At 45.4% G+C, this 19,891-nt stretch overlaps 1 long non-coding RNA gene across 5 annotated transcripts in view; it reads left to right on the plus strand.

Moving 5' to 3' along the window:
* LOC139828071 (uncharacterized) overlaps positions 1-16,606 on the plus strand; it is a 41,269-nt gene extending 24,663 nt beyond the window's left edge. For 2 of the 5 annotated variants that reach the window (XR_011739252.1, XR_011739251.1), the window contains 3 exons: positions 678-760; positions 1,873-2,038; positions 2,824-3,837. This is a non-coding gene — a long non-coding RNA (uncharacterized lncRNA). The other 3 variants (XR_011739254.1, XR_011739255.1, XR_011739253.1) reach the window with 3 other exon arrangements.
* The last annotated feature ends 3,285 nt before the right edge of the window (positions 16,607-19,891 follow it).

Below are 19,891 nucleotides of genomic sequence, written 5' to 3' on the forward strand. Positions count from 1 at the left end.
CTGGGAGGTTTGGAATAGCGACTGTTTAATCCAAAGATGGCCCGTATTGTGTTGCTTACATCACGTTCTGTCTTTTTTAATACTGCTTTTGGAAAAAATGGGTCAGAGTTTCCTTTTCAGATCATACAGAGAGAAATCATTCTGTCAGGCCTCTCCCTGTGCAGTGCTTCTGGGTTTCCTCCATGCTGTTTCCCATGGCTGAGAATACAGGGTCTAGAAAGGAGAAAAGTAGCGTAGTAGAATGTAACTGGGGAAAGCCCCGCCCTGAGCTGGAAAAGATTTTTGCTGAAAAAGAAGTTAAAATTCTCTAAAATGCCTTTTCCACTCCAATGAAAGCCCCTTGAGTGCTCCACGTTCACTGACTGTATCTCAGAAGTCTGTCGCCTCCTCCCCTCTAGCTGGGTAAGGCCTTTGCTGAAATATGTCATCTCTCTCTAAAATGCCTTTTCCCACTCTTTTAAAAGCCCCATGAGTGTTGGCAGAAGTCACCCCGGGTGTCCTGGACCACCAAGAACAGCGAGCGTCCTGCTGCCCGGGGTGCTGCTGGGTGCCGTCTGACAGCAGGCAAGGGAAAAGAGGATTTCTCAGAGGGGAAAAAAGCTGAAACTCCACTCAACCCCTCCAAACCTGAGCAGGGGAGACCTGTCTGAAGTCAGTCTCTGTTTTTTCATTTTCAGCAGTCTTTATTTGGCAACTCATTTTTGAAAAGGTTGACCTGAAAAAGCACCGTGTCATGCAGTACCTTATTCTGCATGATAAGGTAAGATAATTTCTCATTAAAATAGTTGGCTTTCGACCTCCTCCCCTCCCTACTGAATGAATAAATAAATAAATATGCTTGAATATGTTCTGGAAATGCGCTCTCTGCTATTTGCAAAGCAGAAAGGAAAACTTTGGGTTGGGCATGCACCACTGTCCCCAGCCCCTCTGGGAACCAAGGGGTGGCCAAGGGGTGGTCAAGGGACATCCGAGGTGCCCCGTGTCCTGCAAAACACCCCTTACCTGCTTGGGTCTGTGCTCAGCGCCTCCACACGCGGTTTCCCTATGCCGGTGCATCCTGAAAAACTCTCAGTTCAGGATGTCACTTGTTGTCTGCTCCTCTCCCAGAGATTCACCTCCAGGTTTTTTATTTTGTGATGTCAAATCCCTGGAGTGAAAAGGGGTTTTCATGCCTTTATATGGAATTGCAAACCTGTATTAAGCCTCAAAAAATGTTTTTATCAAAAGATCTCGACAGCTGCCAACTTCCCTAAATCCCAAACTATCATTACACATTTGGTCTTAGACAGGGGATTTTTCTGGATCTTCCCTCCTGACCCAATGATAAAGCCAAGTTGGTTTGAGATTGAAGATTCATTTATCTCTCCTTGGCAATTATCTCTATTACTGCCCACAATCCTTCTCAATCTTTTTAAACAACATCCTGCTATTAAAGCCACTTGGCAAGCATTTAAAGCCCTGGGATAAGTTAACCATGCACAAAATATCCCACTTGGGGAAGGATCCAGCTATAAAAATAAATGGTTTACGTTCCGAAGGCCATGGTTCAGGATGGGTATTCTTCATTTGTGAAGAGAGGTCATCATTGCTGACAATAAAATTATGTAGGACCTGATCCTCCCCCACTGAGCTCAATAGCAAAATCCCTCCTGATTTCAATGGTGTTTTCCGGGGTCAGTCGCCGGGAAAGCTGACATTCCACAAAGTTGCTGAAAATCTATAATTGGATATATTAAGAGGGCTTTCAAAGAGATGTCAGATTTGGAGGCTTAGTGTAAACCGTGTTGCAAAGGGGATCATTTCATACAACTGAATCAATAAAGCCTTTTTTTTTAATGTTGCTTTTCTACTTGATCTCTGATGGTGGAAAAGCTGAGCTCTGGAGACTCACCACCAGCATGGAAGAGGTGCCGGGAGCCGCTGCCCGGTGGGAAGGATCCTGCCAAGTGACCTGGTGTGAGCTGCCTGTCTGAAGGGTGTAATCCTCCAAGTGTTTGATCCAGTGGCTTTGCTTACGCCATGGAGGGAACTCGTGCGTGTAAGTACTGGAATATCGAGCCCTTATTTTCATGGGATTGCTGGTCTCCTGTCACAACACATCTCTTTGAGAGATATGATTGAGAGTTTTGATGAATTTTACCGTGCCTTACATGTCTATATTTAGTAAAATGAAGCTTCGTTTTTATCTTTGGAACAAGATATGGATTTAGCCCCCAAACACATTTTTTAACTCACGGGCTGTACTTCAAAGTGTTCTTTAATGCCACTTTGAAAATGCTCACTGGTAGCTCTTTAGGAACTGGAAATCTTCCATGTCTACTTACATGGTGCTTTTCTGGCTGATGAGCATTGATTTCCTTTTGGTTCTCATGCGGAGAACATGTGTTGGTGCAGAGCGGCTGTGCTGAGCAGGTGCAGGGACCGCAGCCTCACTGCAATGGGCACTGATGTGTCCCAGGGGCTGCTCCTGTCGTGGGACCCCAGAGCAGGGACACCAGCGTGCGGTTTTGCACCAGGTTGCAGCAGCCTGATTTGTAAATACAAGCAGGTCATCTCCCCTCCAGTGTCCCCAGCCATGCGCCCCAGCCATGCGGGTAGGGATGGAGAGGTGACACTGCCATCACTGCCGTCAGGACCTGCTGCAGGTCCCCTCTGTGGTTCAGTTAGGTCCCCTCTGAGGTTCAATCACACCGTCCCAAAGTTTTGCCTTCCCTACAGTGTTGGTGAAGCAGCCTTCTGTGGGGCCACAGCACAAAGCTTGCTCCTGGTTCCTAGAGAGCTTGTAGCTTTTTTTTTTTTTTAATGTTTTGTTTTCCTTTTTAGTGAAAGCTGAAATTCAGCAGAAACTGATGAGACCACCATACAGAAACATGGGTTCACCGCACTGGCTAGTACCAGCTTGATCTGGCTCTGGCTCCGGGATGTGCAGCCTACAGACACAGTAATGAAAAGAAATATTCTGAAAAGGATGAGTCAGCTGGAGGCCGGTGGGGAGAGCGTGTGGGATCTGACTGGAATTTAAAAAGTTACGAGGCTACATGTTGTTTTGAGCCCTGCCGGCAGAGAAACTCATACACGCTAAATGCTTTGTCATCTGGCATAGTTATAACATGTTACTTTGCTGATTAGCTGGTCAACTCTTTTCAGAATGTTTTAAACAATAAGTTCACAGAATATAAAAACTTCCTGCTGGCACCACCACCAAGGTCTGCTTCATGTGTTATTGTGAACTGTCTTCCCCAGAACCCTGCCAGACTATTGAATAGCCATGAAATTGTTCTCTTACTATGTACTAGGTGACTTATCCATTAAAACAGCTGAGATAGCTTCATACCTTCATTTCTGTGCTCTAAGTGCCCCTACACTGATGTGAGCTGTGGGTACACCCACACCTGTAGTGCAAAACATATTTCTGCACTGTTTTTTTGTACATTTGCACCAATTAGGGCAGCAGCAGTTTGGTGTGAAGCTGCTTTGCTGACTCCTCCAGCCAGGTACCAACACGTCCTTCCTGCCTTCGCTGGAAAGCAGTGCCCAGCACTCAGTGTTTGGGAGGACAATTTGCAAGCCAGACAGGAACTTCCAAAAATCTGGGTTTTGGCTTTAAGGTTCTTTAAATAAATGATGTCAGAGTTAAATTTATCTTTTGTGTTGTCTCTCTTTATAAAGACCTGATACATCTAGTCCCAATTCCCAAACCCGGTCAAACGAGTGGGGAGAGTCCATGCTCATTCCTGGAACATCTCCAAGCAGGGGATTGGGAAGGAAACACCACTGACACCAGCTGTGACTGGTCACCCTTTGCAATTGTGTTGTGTCTGCCTTTCCTGCTTTTCTTTCAACAGGAGGTTGAGAAAGACGGGTACCCGCTGATGAGCATGAGACATAACTAATCGCTGCCACCTCTCAAACAAGTAGGTGCCTTTCTTAGGTGTGGATCAACAAGACACCAGTTCAATCAGACTAAATCAGAACAGGTAACTTCTCAAAGTTATTTCCTGTAATCTTTTGTGGGAAGCAGGGAAGCATCAGCAGCGTTTTATCGCTGTCATTGACATGGTGTGAGAGGTTATTCCCCAGCTGCCTGGGATGGTTAACGAAGAGCCCAAAGCATGCTCAGAGCCATTAGCGGTTTTCACCGAGCGCTTGTAGAGGACCTTTACACTGGGAAAAGAGGCACCCGTGAGTTTTAGACAAAGCAACCCAATTTCAACTCCATGAAAGTGATGGTGCAAATAATCATACAACTGTTTGTAAACACCCAGAGCAGTAGCTACCAATGGGGATTTGTAAAGAACAAACTGTGTTAAACCACTCCAGTTATTTTCTATAACGGAGGGAGTCCTGTCATGCAGACAGACGTGGTGGATGTACCCCTGCCTCTAGTTTTCTCTCACTTTAGGAAGGCAGCGCTTCACATGATGCTCTCTTGAGTGAGATTGGGCAGTATGGTTTGGATGAAGCTAATGTAACAGATGCTGGACAAACCACAGCAACAGCAAGACACTAGTAGCTGATCCAGTGCCAGTTTGGACTGACAGTGAGGTGGGCTCGAGGATGGTCATCCTTGCAACCAGTCAGTGCTAAATTGTCATGCCTGCCCTGGATTGTGGAACTGATGTTACCTACTTACAGTCTCAGGTGACCCAAACCAAAGAGGACCAGTGGTACGTGGGGAGGTGGGATGGCATTCAGGAAGACCATGCTGGGCTGGATGAAGCAAGGTGCAGTGCAGGAGCAACGAGGGTGCTGCATCCAGGGATGGGTTGGAGCACAGCCAGATGGATGCCATGCTCCCATTTGGACACCACACTTGTGGAGCAACAAAGATGCTTGGAGACGCTTCAGAAGTGAGCAGAGAAAATGTTGAAAGACCTGGAAAATACAGCTTATGAGGAACAGATGAATGAATGGGGTTGCTAAGCTTAAAAGAGAAGTTGCTGGAGGGGAAGAGATCGTAACAACCTTCAAGTACATTAAAGGCGGTCACAAAATTGAGGAGAAGGACTTTCTCTCTGTTTTCATTCTGGGTAGGACAGGAGCAAATGGGCTTAGTGTACAGCAAAGAGATTCAGTTCAAACCCAAAGCAAGTCTGCCCTGACACTGAAGACAACAAGACGACAGGACAGGTAGCTGTGGTGAGCCATGGGAGCTGTAGAGACCCAGGGGATCTTGTCTACAGGCAGAGAAATGGTCCAGATGACCCACCGAGATCCCTTCATGTTTGTGGGTTTTGGTGTTTTTTTTTTTTTTTTTTATTTCTGCCATGAAGCAATCCTACAGACTTCATTAGGATACCTCCTGGAATAAGATTTTCTCCATGGGCTTGTTTCTCCGCCACAGCTCACCTGTGTGATCCTTTGCTCCAGTGCGAAGTGGGTGTGAAACGCTGCTGCTCAGATGTGTCGCTGTCGTACACCTCCTCTCCAAAGTGCAAATAACTCCCCGGGCTGCGAGCCGGAGGGGACGGGCCCACGGTAAGTGATGGGCTCTGATTGATGAATTTTCACAGCAGGTGAGAGCGGCAGGAGACACACACATTACAGATTTCACGTACAGACAGTAGCACTTGGGAAGACAAATTGAGTGAATACCCCAGGATGCAGCTGCTGGGTCAGACACCAGTCCCCAGCATTATCCAGTGGAGGAAAAAATCCCTGTCCCCAGCCCCGGTGTGGAGCTTGGCGGTGGCACTTGCCCCATCTGTCCCTACTGAGATGGAGGGGGTGACACCACTCCTGCGCCTGCTTCCCAATTTTCCTCATTACCTGCTCTAAGCTTCTCTCAAATATAAGTGGTTCCTGCGCAAAGCTGCTAATTTAGTCCCAGCAAACAAGAAAATAAATCTGGCTGAAAAAAGCTGGTGGGATTTTGACAAGATGCATATAGAGGTTGGGCGACTAGTCTTAATTAGGCCATCTTTGTTTACATTTGATGTTTATCAGCTAATTGGCATGGCAAGGTGTGAGTCACACAGCTTCCCTCTGGCATGAAATCAGTTCGCAGGAGAAAAACTGGGAGAACAAATGATCCCAATTATAAGAAAACCCACTGTGCTAATTACCATCCCACGGAGGATGGAGCCTCCCACTCGTGGCCTTGCGCAGCCGCCCACCCCGCCATCTCCCGTGCTCAGTCCCGGCACCAGCACGCTCCTCCTGCCCCAGCACCTGGCCCCTCGCTCTGCCCGGGGACCCGCCACATCCCTCCTGTCACCACAGGAGCAAAGGTGATGCTGCACAGCATTTTTCAGGGATTAAAGCTGCTGCCTATGCCGCTGCTCTTTCTTTTTTTCTCTGTTTTTTTTTGGTTTAGCTTGGTGGAGCCAATGTTGCAGCAGCAGTTTGTAAGGAATGTCTTGTGCTCCCAACATCACGATGCCCGTCAAATCAAAGCCTGGATGTTTGCTGCGGTGGAGCTGGACTGGAAACTTAGTGCTTAGGTTAATTAAAATCAACATTCAAACCCTGCCTTGACTTTTACCTCTTCCCACCTTTTAAAAATATTTTTAGACCATCTGTGAGTTGGCCCCTTTCCTTCTCTACACTCCTTCTACTGCCTTGGCACTTGATTTCAATGCACACACACTTCTATATTTGTATGTGCATATGTACATACTGTAAACCTCTATCTTTCTGCCTCCATCTCCCTCTTGCTCTCCATCCTTTGGGAAGATGCGTTGCCCCTATACCCTTTAAGGTCTTTCCCCTATACACAAGGGGTCCAATGCGCAGGAATGTTTCTTGGCTGCCCTTGAGTTGAATGATGATCCTGGAGGCTTGGAAAAGCCACAAAGCTCAATGCTCTCTGTCTCCCTGTGTTTCTCTTGTCTTTCCTTCTTAGTAGGGGTAACAGATGGCTGAGGCTTTCACCAACAGTCCCGAACACATTGTCACTCCCAACTGAAAGTGAAATATTCAGTGGCATTTAAATTAAATAGACTCTAATGCTTCAGTAATATTAATTACGGTTTCATTCATCCCTGGCCTAATAAATCAACACATAAAGATAGGATGATCCTGTGGCTGGCAGCAAAGCAGGGCTATTCTGCCCTTTGTAAGGTTATGCACACAAAGCCCCCATTCTTATAGGGACATGATGGCCCCCGCAAACATCTGTGCTCAGCACCACTTGAGGAGAAGCCAAAGTGGTAACATTTAAACTTTTCTTGTCCAATTTGTCCACGCAACGGGGCTCAATTCAACAAGAACTTGCAAGTTAAAATTATAAAACCCGTGTTAAGCGGGTGAAAACTTTTGAGCAGTTTGGCCAGGGGGCCCAGATTTATCCTGGCAGCGCCAGCTGAAGCCAAGGGCAGGGCATCCATTCTCACCACTGAATTTGTTACCCCAGCTTCAACCTTTAAAAGAGGGATGGGGGTGGGGTTAGAGAAGGCTTGAAGTGTTTGAAAACCTCATGGGGTTAAGCTAAATTTCAGGATTTGGGGAGGCCCTGAGCAACAATTTTTCACACAATTTTTTTGTGTGAATACCACAGGGGAAATAGGCTCTGTACTTCACCAACGACAGGTTTTTTCCCCTCGCCGCTATACATATGTAAAAGGAGGCTAATAAAACGGTTGAAGAAAAGATTGCTGCTAGTAAATCTTCTAGAGACAAAACCCTCCACTTGTGATGCTTCAAAGCTGCCCAGAGCTACCAGTTTACCCTGAAAGTCCCAACTCAGGGCTGCTGATTGGAAAATAAAAAGCCCCGTGCATAAAAACTTCACTCCAATTGTTATGCAGTGAATGTGACGTTTACATACAGCAGCTTTACTTGACCAAATGACTCTCAAGTATACAGACAAAGAGCTTGTTGCCTATACAGTTTAGCTCCTTTGGAAGGGTCCAGCTAGAATAGGTTTATAACGAAAATAAATATAAAGACAAAGCAATGCCATATATTGGAAGTGCATCACAGAAAGCCGGACCAGTTCAAAACCCAAAAATAAATGGGGGGAAAAAAGCCACAGAGCTGCTTGATGAAGCATTGGGAAGGTATAATTTGGCAGTAGCCCTTTTGAGAGACAGCGGTGAGGAGCAGCCACCTGGCCTGCAGCAGCATAGCCCCTCGCTGGTTGTTTTGGTGTGGTTGCCTCCCGGTGATGTCTGTGCTGCCCAGTGCAGTGGGACTCCAGCTCACTGGATGGCTACCGGCACAGATCTTGAAGCAGCCCGAAAGGAGTGACACAGAGCTGGCTTCTGCAGGTAGCCCACATCAGAGCACTCCCAGCCCTCTGCAAAGCCATCGCCTTTGGGAACGTGCAAAGTGAATGAGGCTGGTCTGTGCCAACAAGCCAACCTGTAGTTAAGTGCTTAAGAAAGGGATTTTCAGAATCAATCCCTTAAGCAGAAAACTATTTAAACTACCCTGGGACTAAATGCTGAGGAGCTTACCCTAAACTCAGCCAGGTGGAGGTCTCCGCTAATCCTGCTAGTCTGCATCTTGCCTCTTCTAGTTCATGCTGAGCCAATAATGCTCGTGCTGTGCAGTACAGGTATTCCTGACCAGGTGTCTCACTGATGGTATCTGCTACTGTCAGCCTGGGGTTATCCCACTTAAACCCCATTAGCTGCTTGGATAACTCATTTGCCTTCTCTGTCACTAATGCCTATCAGCTTGAGACCTTTTTTTATGCTTTCTCTAGGTGCCCCAAAATCACTGTATTTTATGAAGGCACTTTCCAACAACACTGCTTATCTGTAGCCTACGTCCAGCCCATCTGCATGGGCACCCACACAGTCAGGCTCATCCAGTTTAGCGGTTGTGCCCCCGGGTCACTGGGCATCTGACACCAGGCTGTCCTTGACCAAGGTGTACCTGCAGTGCTTTGGCAGCCCTGGTTGCAATTTTGACATGTCTGTGATGCCCAGCTGGAAGGCTGGAACACTGATGTGCTTGCTCAGGGGTGTTTTCTCCCTGTTCTTTAAGATAGCAGAAAAAGCAGTGTCTCCTTGCTGACACACAGAGCAGACACTAGCCCCTTGCCATTCTCCATTTGTGTTACCAAAAGCAGGTTATGAAGCACATAAGAGAGGGATTGATATGTGGCAGTGTTCTGCAGGTGTCTTTCAGCAGAAGATATCTGTGAAACAGCGTGGGGCTTGGAGGGGCTGAGCACGATGATGGGATGTGCCAACCACCTCGCGTTCACCTTCCCAAAGCAGCACCCACAGAGCCTGGCCTGGCTGTGCAGGTGGGGATGAGCTCTCACCAGTGAACACCGTCACTGTGCAAGAGCAAATGCCAAGACTCTGAAAGAACTTATTGAAATAGGCAGCAGAGCCTAGCCTCCTTCCCCACTGTCTTTGCTCTGCCTTTGCTTTTAGGCTTTGCATCTAATGCAGCACAGGTGGCTGTCCCCTGGGTTTGATGCACAGGTTTGGGAACGCTTTTTGGGAGGCAGAATCCAGGAGGACGAAGCGTGGCACCGAAGAGGGGTAACCATGGGCCACTGACAGTCCCTGCTGTGGCTGCAAGGGAGAGCATGAAACGGGAGTCCCAGTGGCAAGGCTGGCCCTGAGCAAGACAGAGCAAGGGCAGGGCTACAGGCAAGCAGCCAGAGCCCCCGTCACTGGGGAGAAAGATGGGAAGGGGCTGTGCTGCAGGGAGCAGGGGTCTGGGGAAGCCTGTCAGGGAGTAGCAGCTGCTGCTGCACTCCAGGGCATAGCTTGTCCTCTCCCGGCTGCAATTTCGCTGCCTCCACCAGCCTGCCTCTCCAGGCAACTGCCCATTTCGCCTGCGCCTAAAGCTGGCCCTGGGAGCCGGGCTGGCAGGGAGCTGCTCAGCTCCTTAACGCTCCAGCTGGCTCTGAGACCATGGCAGCAGCTGAATGAGGAGGATGCACCACTCTGCATGTCCTAGTTCCCATCAGCTGGCTACGGCAGACCATACGCCTGTTAAAAGCACATCGAGAGCACGTGTTGCTCCCAGCCCATCCTAATCCAAAGCTTCTGATTCAGGATCACGAGAGAAAAAAAGCTGGGGCAGGAGTTGCACAAGACCCGTGGCGTGCTCCTGGGGTGGAGGTGGCTGAGAGCCGGTCCCTGCACTGTCACTGCAGAGGGGACAGCGCTGGCCCCAGCCAGGCAAGATGAGGGGTCAGGGGCTGGGACACTGAAAGCAAACACAGAAGACACTGCAAACATTTTGAAGGTAAAAATGTGTCGAAAGGTAGCGTTTTGGTTTGTCCATTCAAAATAGCTCATAGAAACCTTAAATGAGTCTCCTTTGACTCCTAGTTTGGAAAAAAATATTTAAAGTATCAGGACTCAAAAATTAGTGTGTGTTCATGCAAATCAATGTTTTGTCCTACCTTTTGCTGGAAGAGGGTTCACTGTGGGTTTGAGGTGCTTGAAACTGCTCTTTGAAACTGCTCTTGCACAACTATCACAGTGAAGGGGCTCCTGTAGGCTCCTGTCTTCAAAGTAAGACCTTTCCATGTACTGGTAGCTATACCAGTAACCAGCGGATGGGTCTGCTGGCTAGATCATGTATAAATACTTAAAAAACCCATAATTCCTTCATTTAGGCTACATTTAATTCTGAAATACATCTCCATGGCCTGGTCTGCAGACAAGGAATTAGTCTTTGAGAAGACTGGCCTGGAAGATGCTCCTTCCTCAATATATTTCTGAACCACAGGAAACATTTGAATGGATGGTGTTGCTAAATCCTGGACAAAAGTTACTAAAATCCCCTGGTTTTAACCAAGGAAACATGGTTCACAGCTCACAGACAAGAAGTAAAAAAGAAAGTTCATCATCCCTTCCCCAAGCAAGGTCGGCAAAGGTTTCTCAGTGATGCAGGAAGCATACACACCAGTCTGCATTTTGGGGCATTTGCAATTGGTAACTATTGTCAAAAGTACAACATGCCATGTTAAACTATGACTCTCTGTACTCAGACATCAACCTTATGCAACCTGTTATAGGCTAATAGAAGAATGAGTTGAAAATCTGTTCTTATATGGTGGAAATTAGCAGAGAACATTTAACTGAACTTAAGATATAATTTGCTAACATCTTTTTCTTCCTTGCTCATAACATTCTCTGGTAGTTATTTTTAGTAATGACATATATGTTTCCTAGTAAGGCACTCTACATTTAATAGTAATAAGAAATAACATTATCTACTTTTTATGATTGAAGATTAAAGAGTCTATTCTAATAGCTTCAGTTGTCAACACAAGGTCCTCTGGTACTATATTTCTTAGCTTCACTGTTGTAAAAGAACATGTCTATGTAGATATTATTAATTTATCATTGCACAAAACAAAGTTTATGAACAGTTAATATTTAATGTGCTGTGAATTTAATAATAAAAAATTAAGACTCTACCTTACATCATTTTTTAACTATCTGATTTTTATTCTTCTCTTTAGCTCTTTATGACTCTGTTCTGATAATTTGAGCCCCTGGCTTGAGTTTAAAAGGATTTAGTTGTGTATACTGAAAACTAAATACTTAACCTCTAGCCCAGTTGAATACAGGGAAAACGCCATGATGAAATTAAGCACAATGACATTTCTATCATATGTAGAACATAGGGATATAAATATAAAGCTGTACCGAGCTTAGCTGAGCCACCCCAGCTTACATGAATTGAAGACCTGGGTCCTCTTGCTTAGTAACCACAGCAGATAGGTGTTCTTGTTGTTTATTCAGAAAGCTCTGAGTTTTTTTTGAACTGATACTTTACCTGGTGAGTGGTAGACACTCGTTACAAGGGCCTGTGCCACATCTGCACGTCTGAGCAGTTTCTTGCATAAGCACGATTTCAACAAAATAGTTTTCTCCTGCAAAAGATTAACAGATCTCACACGTTATTCTGGCTTCAGCTTTCCTCAGCACAACCTGACAGATCTTGTCGTTATCTGGAATCGCTCTCTGGGTGCTCATAATAAACAAAGCAGGTTGAGGTCTTAAAACGGGGAAAGTTTCTTTTGATGCCAGTGGCATCACACAGCCCAGCCCCAGCTGAGGATCTGGCTATGTTATGTCTTGACACACGTATGCTTATGGTATATGGTTTTATTCCTACAGCATGATTCATTCCAGATTTCAAGTACAGAACGTGATTCATAGTAATTTATTTCTTTACATTTGTATTATCTAGCCTAGCTGTAGAGGGTTTAGTCAGAAGAATAATTAATGTTTGGTTGATAATCTGAATCCCAACAGCTCATCCCAGACAATGTTTCTTGACAGCAAATCCTGCACCACAGAGATTAAGGGACAAATTTGCAAATGTCAGAAAGCAAGGACTTGCATGCAGAAATGGAGGCCACATTCGCCAGTGCACCCCGTCTGCCCCATGCTGCTGCACAGCGGCCATGAAACTCACGTTGTGGTACCACTGAGATGTAGCCCCAGTTTGACATGATGTTATATAGCGATCGTGTATTTAGGAATGCAGACCACCAGACACACATTTATCTGGACTTTTGTACATGCAGTTATCTGATTTGCACACCCAACATCTGTGTGGTTCTTGGGGTGCGCACATCCTGCAATCCAAAGTAGATGAGCTTCAACGTGGATGCAACAAAAATAGAGAAGAAGCCTCTATTTTGTTAAAACTCTGGCACCGATTTCACTTTTTTTTCCAAATGAGACAGAAGGAAAATGTTCTCCAACAAAAGATAAACAACAATCAGAGCTGGAATATTAACACGTCTGAGTGTGGGAAACAAACAATGTGAGCCAGAAAGGAAAGCAAACAATGGAACTAGCGCCTTGCTGGATGATTATCCCAAGCAGAGAGCCATTGTCATGGCTGCTTCCTCAGAGAGAAGCAGGCACGGGGAGAGGAAAGAAGTGGCTCTGTCCGTAAAAACCAAAATTTAGAAAATCAATTGGAGTAAAAAAACCAAGTTGTTTGGAATAGAGGAAAAAGCAGAAAACCAGGGACCAATGACCACTGCATGTCACGAGGACCCTTCAGAAGGAAGGAGAGAATTGCACATTTTGCCATGGACAGCTTCATTTGATACCTTGGCCAGTGAATGTCAGCAGATGAAGTTCAGTTCCCTCTTTGCTTCAGTTGCCTTTGCTAGCAAGACAGCATCTCCCAGCAGCTGCACTGCCTTGTCCTGTAGGGAAGAGGAGGAGACCTTTGTGAGCTTGACCTTACAGGAACCTGCACAGTATCTGCATCTACCTTAATCAAGAGGAAATGAATAATTTATATGCCTGTATTTTATAAGATGAGGTTTCACAGCGTGCAGTGGCACTTCTTTGAGCTCCAAAAAATGGTCATCATTTTACCACTACAGGAAGATGAGGCAGTGCTCATCTAAGGGAAAAGTTTGAACTTAATGGCCAAAGTATCCCAACAGGTTGTTTCGTAGTATTAAAACTGTGATCACTGGAGAAAATGTGGGAAAAGGCCAGCTCCTTACTGGGCACAGTAATTTCTGACTATTTCACTAGAAATGCCAGGTGTGAATAGCTTCCCGAGACTCACCACACCAGACACTGTGGGTGGGATGGGAGTGTGGTGCAGGCAGCCCACCCACCCCCAGCAGAGCCAGGGGTACCTCACTCCTCCCAAGATTTAACAGCTCTCAGAGGAAGGTGATTTCAGGGAATGAATCAATGGTAAGCATGATGCTAGGGTGAGGACTGTCATCACCTGAAATTTCACAAACCATCTGTCACCGTATCACACCAGGGGTCCCCTCTTCCACTGCTTGCTGTTACTCTGAGAAGCTCATGTTCAGCCTCTCCAAGAAAGTGTCCTCACAGGTCACAGCTGGTGTGAAAAGGGCTTTTCCTCTCACAGTCTGCATGCTGCAAAAGAAAATGTCTCAGTTCCTTCCATCTCCTCTCTGGGCAACAGGACAATCCCTTGCACAACTTGCCACTGACCTAGTTGTTATAGGTGACTTTCAGTGCAATGCCTAGGGGACAGAGCTGCAAAATGTCACCACATACAAAGCTCCATGAGAGTGAAGAACCTCCACCGAATACGAATGATGGTACCTTGGCTTTTTTTTAAAGGAGTATCACTTACTTGAATAAATAGAAGTAACAGGTGTTCAGGATTTTTGTTTGGTTGGTTGGTTTGTTTTGTTTTGTTTTTTTCCCTACACTCCTGCAATTCTTGAAGTCTGTTTCTGTCAATGACTGTGCTGCCTGGAACATGGAGTGACATTTGGGTCCAGAGCTTTCCCCACGCACCAAGGCTCAGACTGTTCTTTATCAATCAGGCTGGTTTTCTCTGACTGTGGCTAACTATCCCTCAAACCCGGGCTTTTCTCACTTGGTGCTTTACTACTTCATAGCCCCTGGCAAACAAGTTAATACATAAAACCTCTCCCAGGTGATAAATGTTATATTATAGATACAAAAAAAACCCCCACAAACCCTTGATTGTAAGGACTAAGGACTGAACAACAAGTGTCTTGGGCAAGTAGCTGTTCCTTGAAGCTCTTATGACTAAAGTGCTGCCATATTAGATTTTGGAATATATGTGTGTAACTGTTCCTGCAAGTGTTTTTTTAAACTCAAGCTGGATCCTTTAATTGCAAGGCTGTAATTTTCAGAGGGTTGGTGTAATGTATGTACATATTGAGTGAGAGGTAATGAACCCTCCTTCACCTCCCATCCAATGAAGCATTAGCACCACCAGTTGGTCATCAAGCCTGAATAACACCCAGTCCCAACTGCAACAAGAACACAAGAGCTTTGTTCAGGTTCTCAAGAGAAATGTGTTGTGTTGTCCAGATGTACTGTTTAGTTGGCCTGAAGTGGAGGCAAGTCATGTTAAAATTGCATGGGTGCATTTTTTTTCCAGGTTTGTTGATTGTACTTGATCTGTTCCAGCTTGAAATTTAAAGCACACTAATAAGTGAATCAGAAAACTACAATGAGGAGCTCAGCTGAATCCCAGATATCTCAGCATAGTCAAATTTTTCAGTTCGCTGGTGGAAGATTGAAGAGGATCCAGATGAAACACTACCACTGTTTTGGGCTTCTCGAGCATCCTGATCAAAAAATGTACTAATATGCAGAGGGAAGTGGGGCAGACTTTGTTGTTGATTTGCAGTTCTTAGGTCAGCATGTTGACTTGCAAAGCCACTTCTGCCTGGCACACAGGTAGGCTGCCATGGGCATGCATGAAGTCTTGGTTTATACACACATATGCAGTGATGTTCAGGCCTTCAAAGATGGATGCACGCCCCTGATTACTTGAAGGGTCCATTTGCTCTTCTTTGCTATTATGGTTTGCATAAACTGCAAATGTTTTAAATTTTCCTGGTTCTCTCTCTTCCTCTTTCTCTGCGTTTGCTCATGAAGAGGCCTACAGGCACTTCACAGGGCTTGCAGAGATTTCAAATTTCATTCTTACTTGCACTAAGGCTCCTGGCATTGCTTAGGGATTTAGCAGGAACAGGAACTACCTTTCTACTTGCTTTACAGGTCTTTTGAACCAGGAGAATGAACTAAGACAGTCTCAGTATAAAAGGAAATAAAGATCACTATGTCTGGACTATTTGAACCACCACTTCACAACTGGCTGAGATAAAGAAAGGGTTATAACCAAAACCACGCTCTGCAAGGAATAACACCTCCTGATAGAGGAAACAATTTGTCAATTATGTGCATATAAATAAGGTAAACTATATAATCTGCACCCTTACAGAAACATTAACCATTGAAAATAATAAAGTGATTACAGAACCTTCCGTTACTATCTGGCCCATGGTAGGAGTTTGATTAGTATGCATTGGTGCTTGACTGCATCTCATCTGCCTCTGTTTAGATCACATCCTTGCTGTCCTTGTGCTTGGGATAGCATCTGACAGTGGCATCTGAGCTGTAAAAGCTAATTCACTCTGGCAGGATTGTCACTCTCAGAACCAGCATGTCCAACAAAATGTAATGCCCTAGACATTTTGAATTTGTTAGTATTTTTTTAATTAATCTTGCTTATAGGTGGGCACAAGAGTCTTAGCAGTGACTGTGGCCTCCCCATGCTACACCCTGTACAAGAACAGAGCACAGGCCAGACCTGGCCAAGCAGTTTTACACCCCTGGGTGAGGTGGCAGCGCGGCACTGACAACAAGCCCAGGAGTTCGATATCCCTCTTGAAGCCTTGGGGGCCCAAGACCTTGACAGGCAAGACAGATGAGAAAAGGAAAAAAGGCCTGGGAACTCACTTTCTCCCACTGGAAATGTTCTGATATTCTTTGTGGCACTCTTGCTACATGCTTTATGAAATACTCTCTGTGTTTACACTTGATAGACTTGTACAAACAAACATAATAAATACATTTTTGTTTTCTCTTTATTTTCACATTCCCCTCTTCCTCAGTCAAAATGAGCTTTGATTTGAGGATATACCCACAAAAACGTATATAATAGTTGAATACAAACATCTCTGATGTTTTCACTAAGACACTCTCAGAGTTAAAAATGTAGAGCAAAATATAACAGTTCTCACTATGACTTTGTGCTTGATACTGGCACCTGATGCTTGCAAAGCAAGCAGCTTGACTCGTGTAACACCAAAAGTCCCCACCTGAGCAAGGATTTGTGCTGTTCAAGCTTTGTCTTCACAGAGTTGGAGGGTTTTTGAAAGACTTTTTTTCTTTCAAGAGTTTATTAAAACTGAGAACTGATGGAACCTATTGCTTGGCTGTTTCTCACAGGCTTCACAGCGCTCAGAGAGCATGTCGTGTTTGTACCCTGGTTCTCAGCCACAGAGGCTCTCTCTCTGAAGAGGGTGGGCAATCTCCAGTGCCATGTAGCTCTCAGAAGTGACGCTTAGACTGTAAATATTATATGCTGCTGTAAGAACATTTGAATGGTAATACTCAAGCAATTACTTTCCTTTCAAGATCATTAAACACAAATCTGACTTGTATTTTAATAGGACTGCCAATGTATTTAATGGGGGGCAGTAAAGGGTAGTTTTTTTCTAATGGATGAATGTTTATATTATTATCCACTCTGAGAGACCACATTAGGAGGATACTGTATAACGCTCATGTGTTTCGCCTCAGTCTTTTTTGCACAGTATTCAATTTTTTTTCTTAGTTTTGCATCTTAGAGTGTGATGGCAAAACTGCACCTACAATAAATCGCACTGCCATATTCTGATTATGAGACCAAAAAAGACCTAATACGGTCATGCTGAAAAGAATTTGCAGTTTGCATTTCCCATGTCTGTTAAAATTTTAGAGAAGGCCAATTCTTGTCAGGTTGACAAGTTTGGACCATGACACCTGCTACACAGCCATGGGACAGGTACCGTGGGCTGAGAACACCACCATCTTCCCCACAACACCTTGCAAACACGTCTGGGGACTGCTTGGAGACATCTCTCAATGGGTGCTTCTGCCTCTATGTCCATTCCCATCTGAGCCTGGGCTGCCAAGAGGAGTGGTTGTCAGCGTGAGATGTGCCGTGGTAGGTTGGGTCTGTACTGAAGTCGGCAACTGCTGTGCCACAGCACCGACCTCCACACCTGCCTCCACCATAGGGACCGGCTGGTTGGAAAGTAACAAAGCTCCTTAGTCTCTCATCAACTTTATGAGCGATTTGGATGAACGTTTTCCTGGCTACTTATTTCATATTAGTAAAACACCTGCATCATCTTGTCATTGTGAATTTAAGTCACATATTTTTAGCAGAGTATGGGGTGGGCAGGAAATCAAAGCCAATTAGGGATGGTCTTCAACAAGCTGTGCGGTTTGGGAGCTCAGGAAAGATCAAACACTGCAGTCTGTTTCCAGTTTGACTCCTCGAAAGCGAAGGCTGGAAATGGCTGTGCTATATGACTCGTTATGCCTCTGGACAGCAGTTTAAAATGTTGGCTATTTTTTCCTTCCCCCTTGCACAAATACTATAAACACACACCCTTCCCTGCTAACTACGGAGAAGGTTCTGCATATACTTCAGAGCAAACGTAACTCTATACATGGTATGATGTTTTTTATCTGTGCCCAAAATATGGAACTGAGAAACAGATTTCTCTAAGGTCAGTGGTTCCGTATCAGTCTGAATTTATCCATAGAGGTTTGTTATTTGAAATGGTACCCAGCTCAATAGTTTAGAATGTGCACATGAACCACCTGCATCCTTACTAAAATGTTTCCGGTGCAAACCTTCATGTCTCCCTGTTAGATAGTTGTGGGCAGTAGTTATTACAAGCTTACCAAGCAGAATTTGCTAGAGGTTTATAGGTCTATGTTGTAAACATTGCAATAAAAACCATCAGGAACATGGCTCTAAATCCAGAACTCACGCAAAGAAGCTCAGGAGTTAAAGGAGAAAAGCAAGGTGAAAGGTTTTCTATTACTTTGTGTTCTAGTGAACAACAGTAAAAGCCAACCAGGATTTGCTACAGGACCAAATTTACAACCAGGGTGTATTGTGCTAATAAATGGAGTGGTGAGGGTGGGAGCCTCCAGTCATGAATGGTTTCTGCAAGTTGCAGGCAGAAATAGTGAAGATGAGCACTTTAATCTCCCCCCTCGCCCTGGGGGACAGAGAAATCGTATTGCTCCAAGAGCCCCCCACCCCGCAGTCTGCTTGGCATGCCTCTGCTCCAGCAGCACCTCTCTGAGCACCTGCTTGCCAAGAGCTTCTCCAGGGCTAGAGGAGGGCTTCACTGAAAATTCCCACCCTTAGAGGAAAAACACAACACAGACAAGGCAGAAAAGGCACCACACAACTGCAAGGGTAGAGAAATGTGTGGAGCACAGTATCTAATATCTGGAATACAAAACCAGAACATGCTCAGTGGTGAATATGCTCCCAGCAATGCATGGCTCGGCCACTCCTAAGAGAGGTACTCCAAGCACTACAGCTGCCATGTTTGGGACTGTTATAGAAAACTGTCGACATTTTCTGGGTTAAGGTTGGTTATCTGGAATTCATGGATAATTTAGTCGTTCTGCTCGCAGAAATAGTTTGATATGCTCTTTAAATAAGCATATAAAGAGATTGATGTATGATGTTTGTGGGTTCAGATGTTCTGAAAAGTGACATGACTGTATGGCAGAGAATAAGGCTTAAAAGGGGATATTATTTATAAAAGCACCACCAGGCACAGGCAGTGTTTATTTACCATTTAAATGCCTCATTTCTGTTCTGGCTGTCTGTGCTATAATTTGCACAGGCACTTAAACTTTAGTATAAATAAATGCAAAGAAGTAGTGTTTATGCAGAGTTAAGATGAGGAAATCAAGCGCTAAAAGATGGAGGCCACTCCTGTAACATCAGTTCAACCATCTTACCCACCTTCGACTTCTGCTGAGGGCTTCTTCAGTGACAAGCAAGACGCCATCCACACTTGCATTTGAAGAGCTTGGTTGGAATATCAGTGCGGAAGAGGCAGCTGAGATTTAATGAGCAGGCGGGCAGCGTGAGCCAAGCACCGGGCAGCATCTTGTCATTACTGAAATGCATGGGATGTGATGAGGCACCTCAGGTATCTTGCCAAGATCCTCGAGATGGGAAGTGTTTTCCTCTGGGCAAAGTGAGGCACAGGCTCTGCTCCAGGAAGTGCCAAGGAATAGCCCCAGGACAGCAGGCTGCAGTGGGGACATTTGGCACTGTCCCCACAAGCGTTGGAGGGGGGGTGAGCAAAATGCACCTCCTCCTTGAGCTCTGCCTGCATCCCCAATCTGTAAACAACCTCTTCGCTCCTGCATATTTAACTCTCTCTCCCCCGTGCTTATGGACAGATATATTGCATACATAGCCTCATGGGGCAGGGACACATTGCCTCCTGCCTGCAGGACCATTGGGCAAGGGGGTGTGGATGCTGTCAGGGTGGCAGGGCACCTTGCAGTTCAACTGCTGAGCTCAGCAGGAACAGATTTACAGCAGTTTTATCATTGTGTTTGAGGGATGAAATTTGTGGTGGGATTTG

This window comes from Patagioenas fasciata, chromosome 5 (genome assembly GCF_037038585.1).
Source record: "Patagioenas fasciata isolate bPatFas1 chromosome 5, bPatFas1.hap1, whole genome shotgun sequence".
In the NCBI taxonomy this organism is placed as follows: domain Eukaryota; kingdom Metazoa; phylum Chordata; class Aves; order Columbiformes; family Columbidae; genus Patagioenas; species Patagioenas fasciata.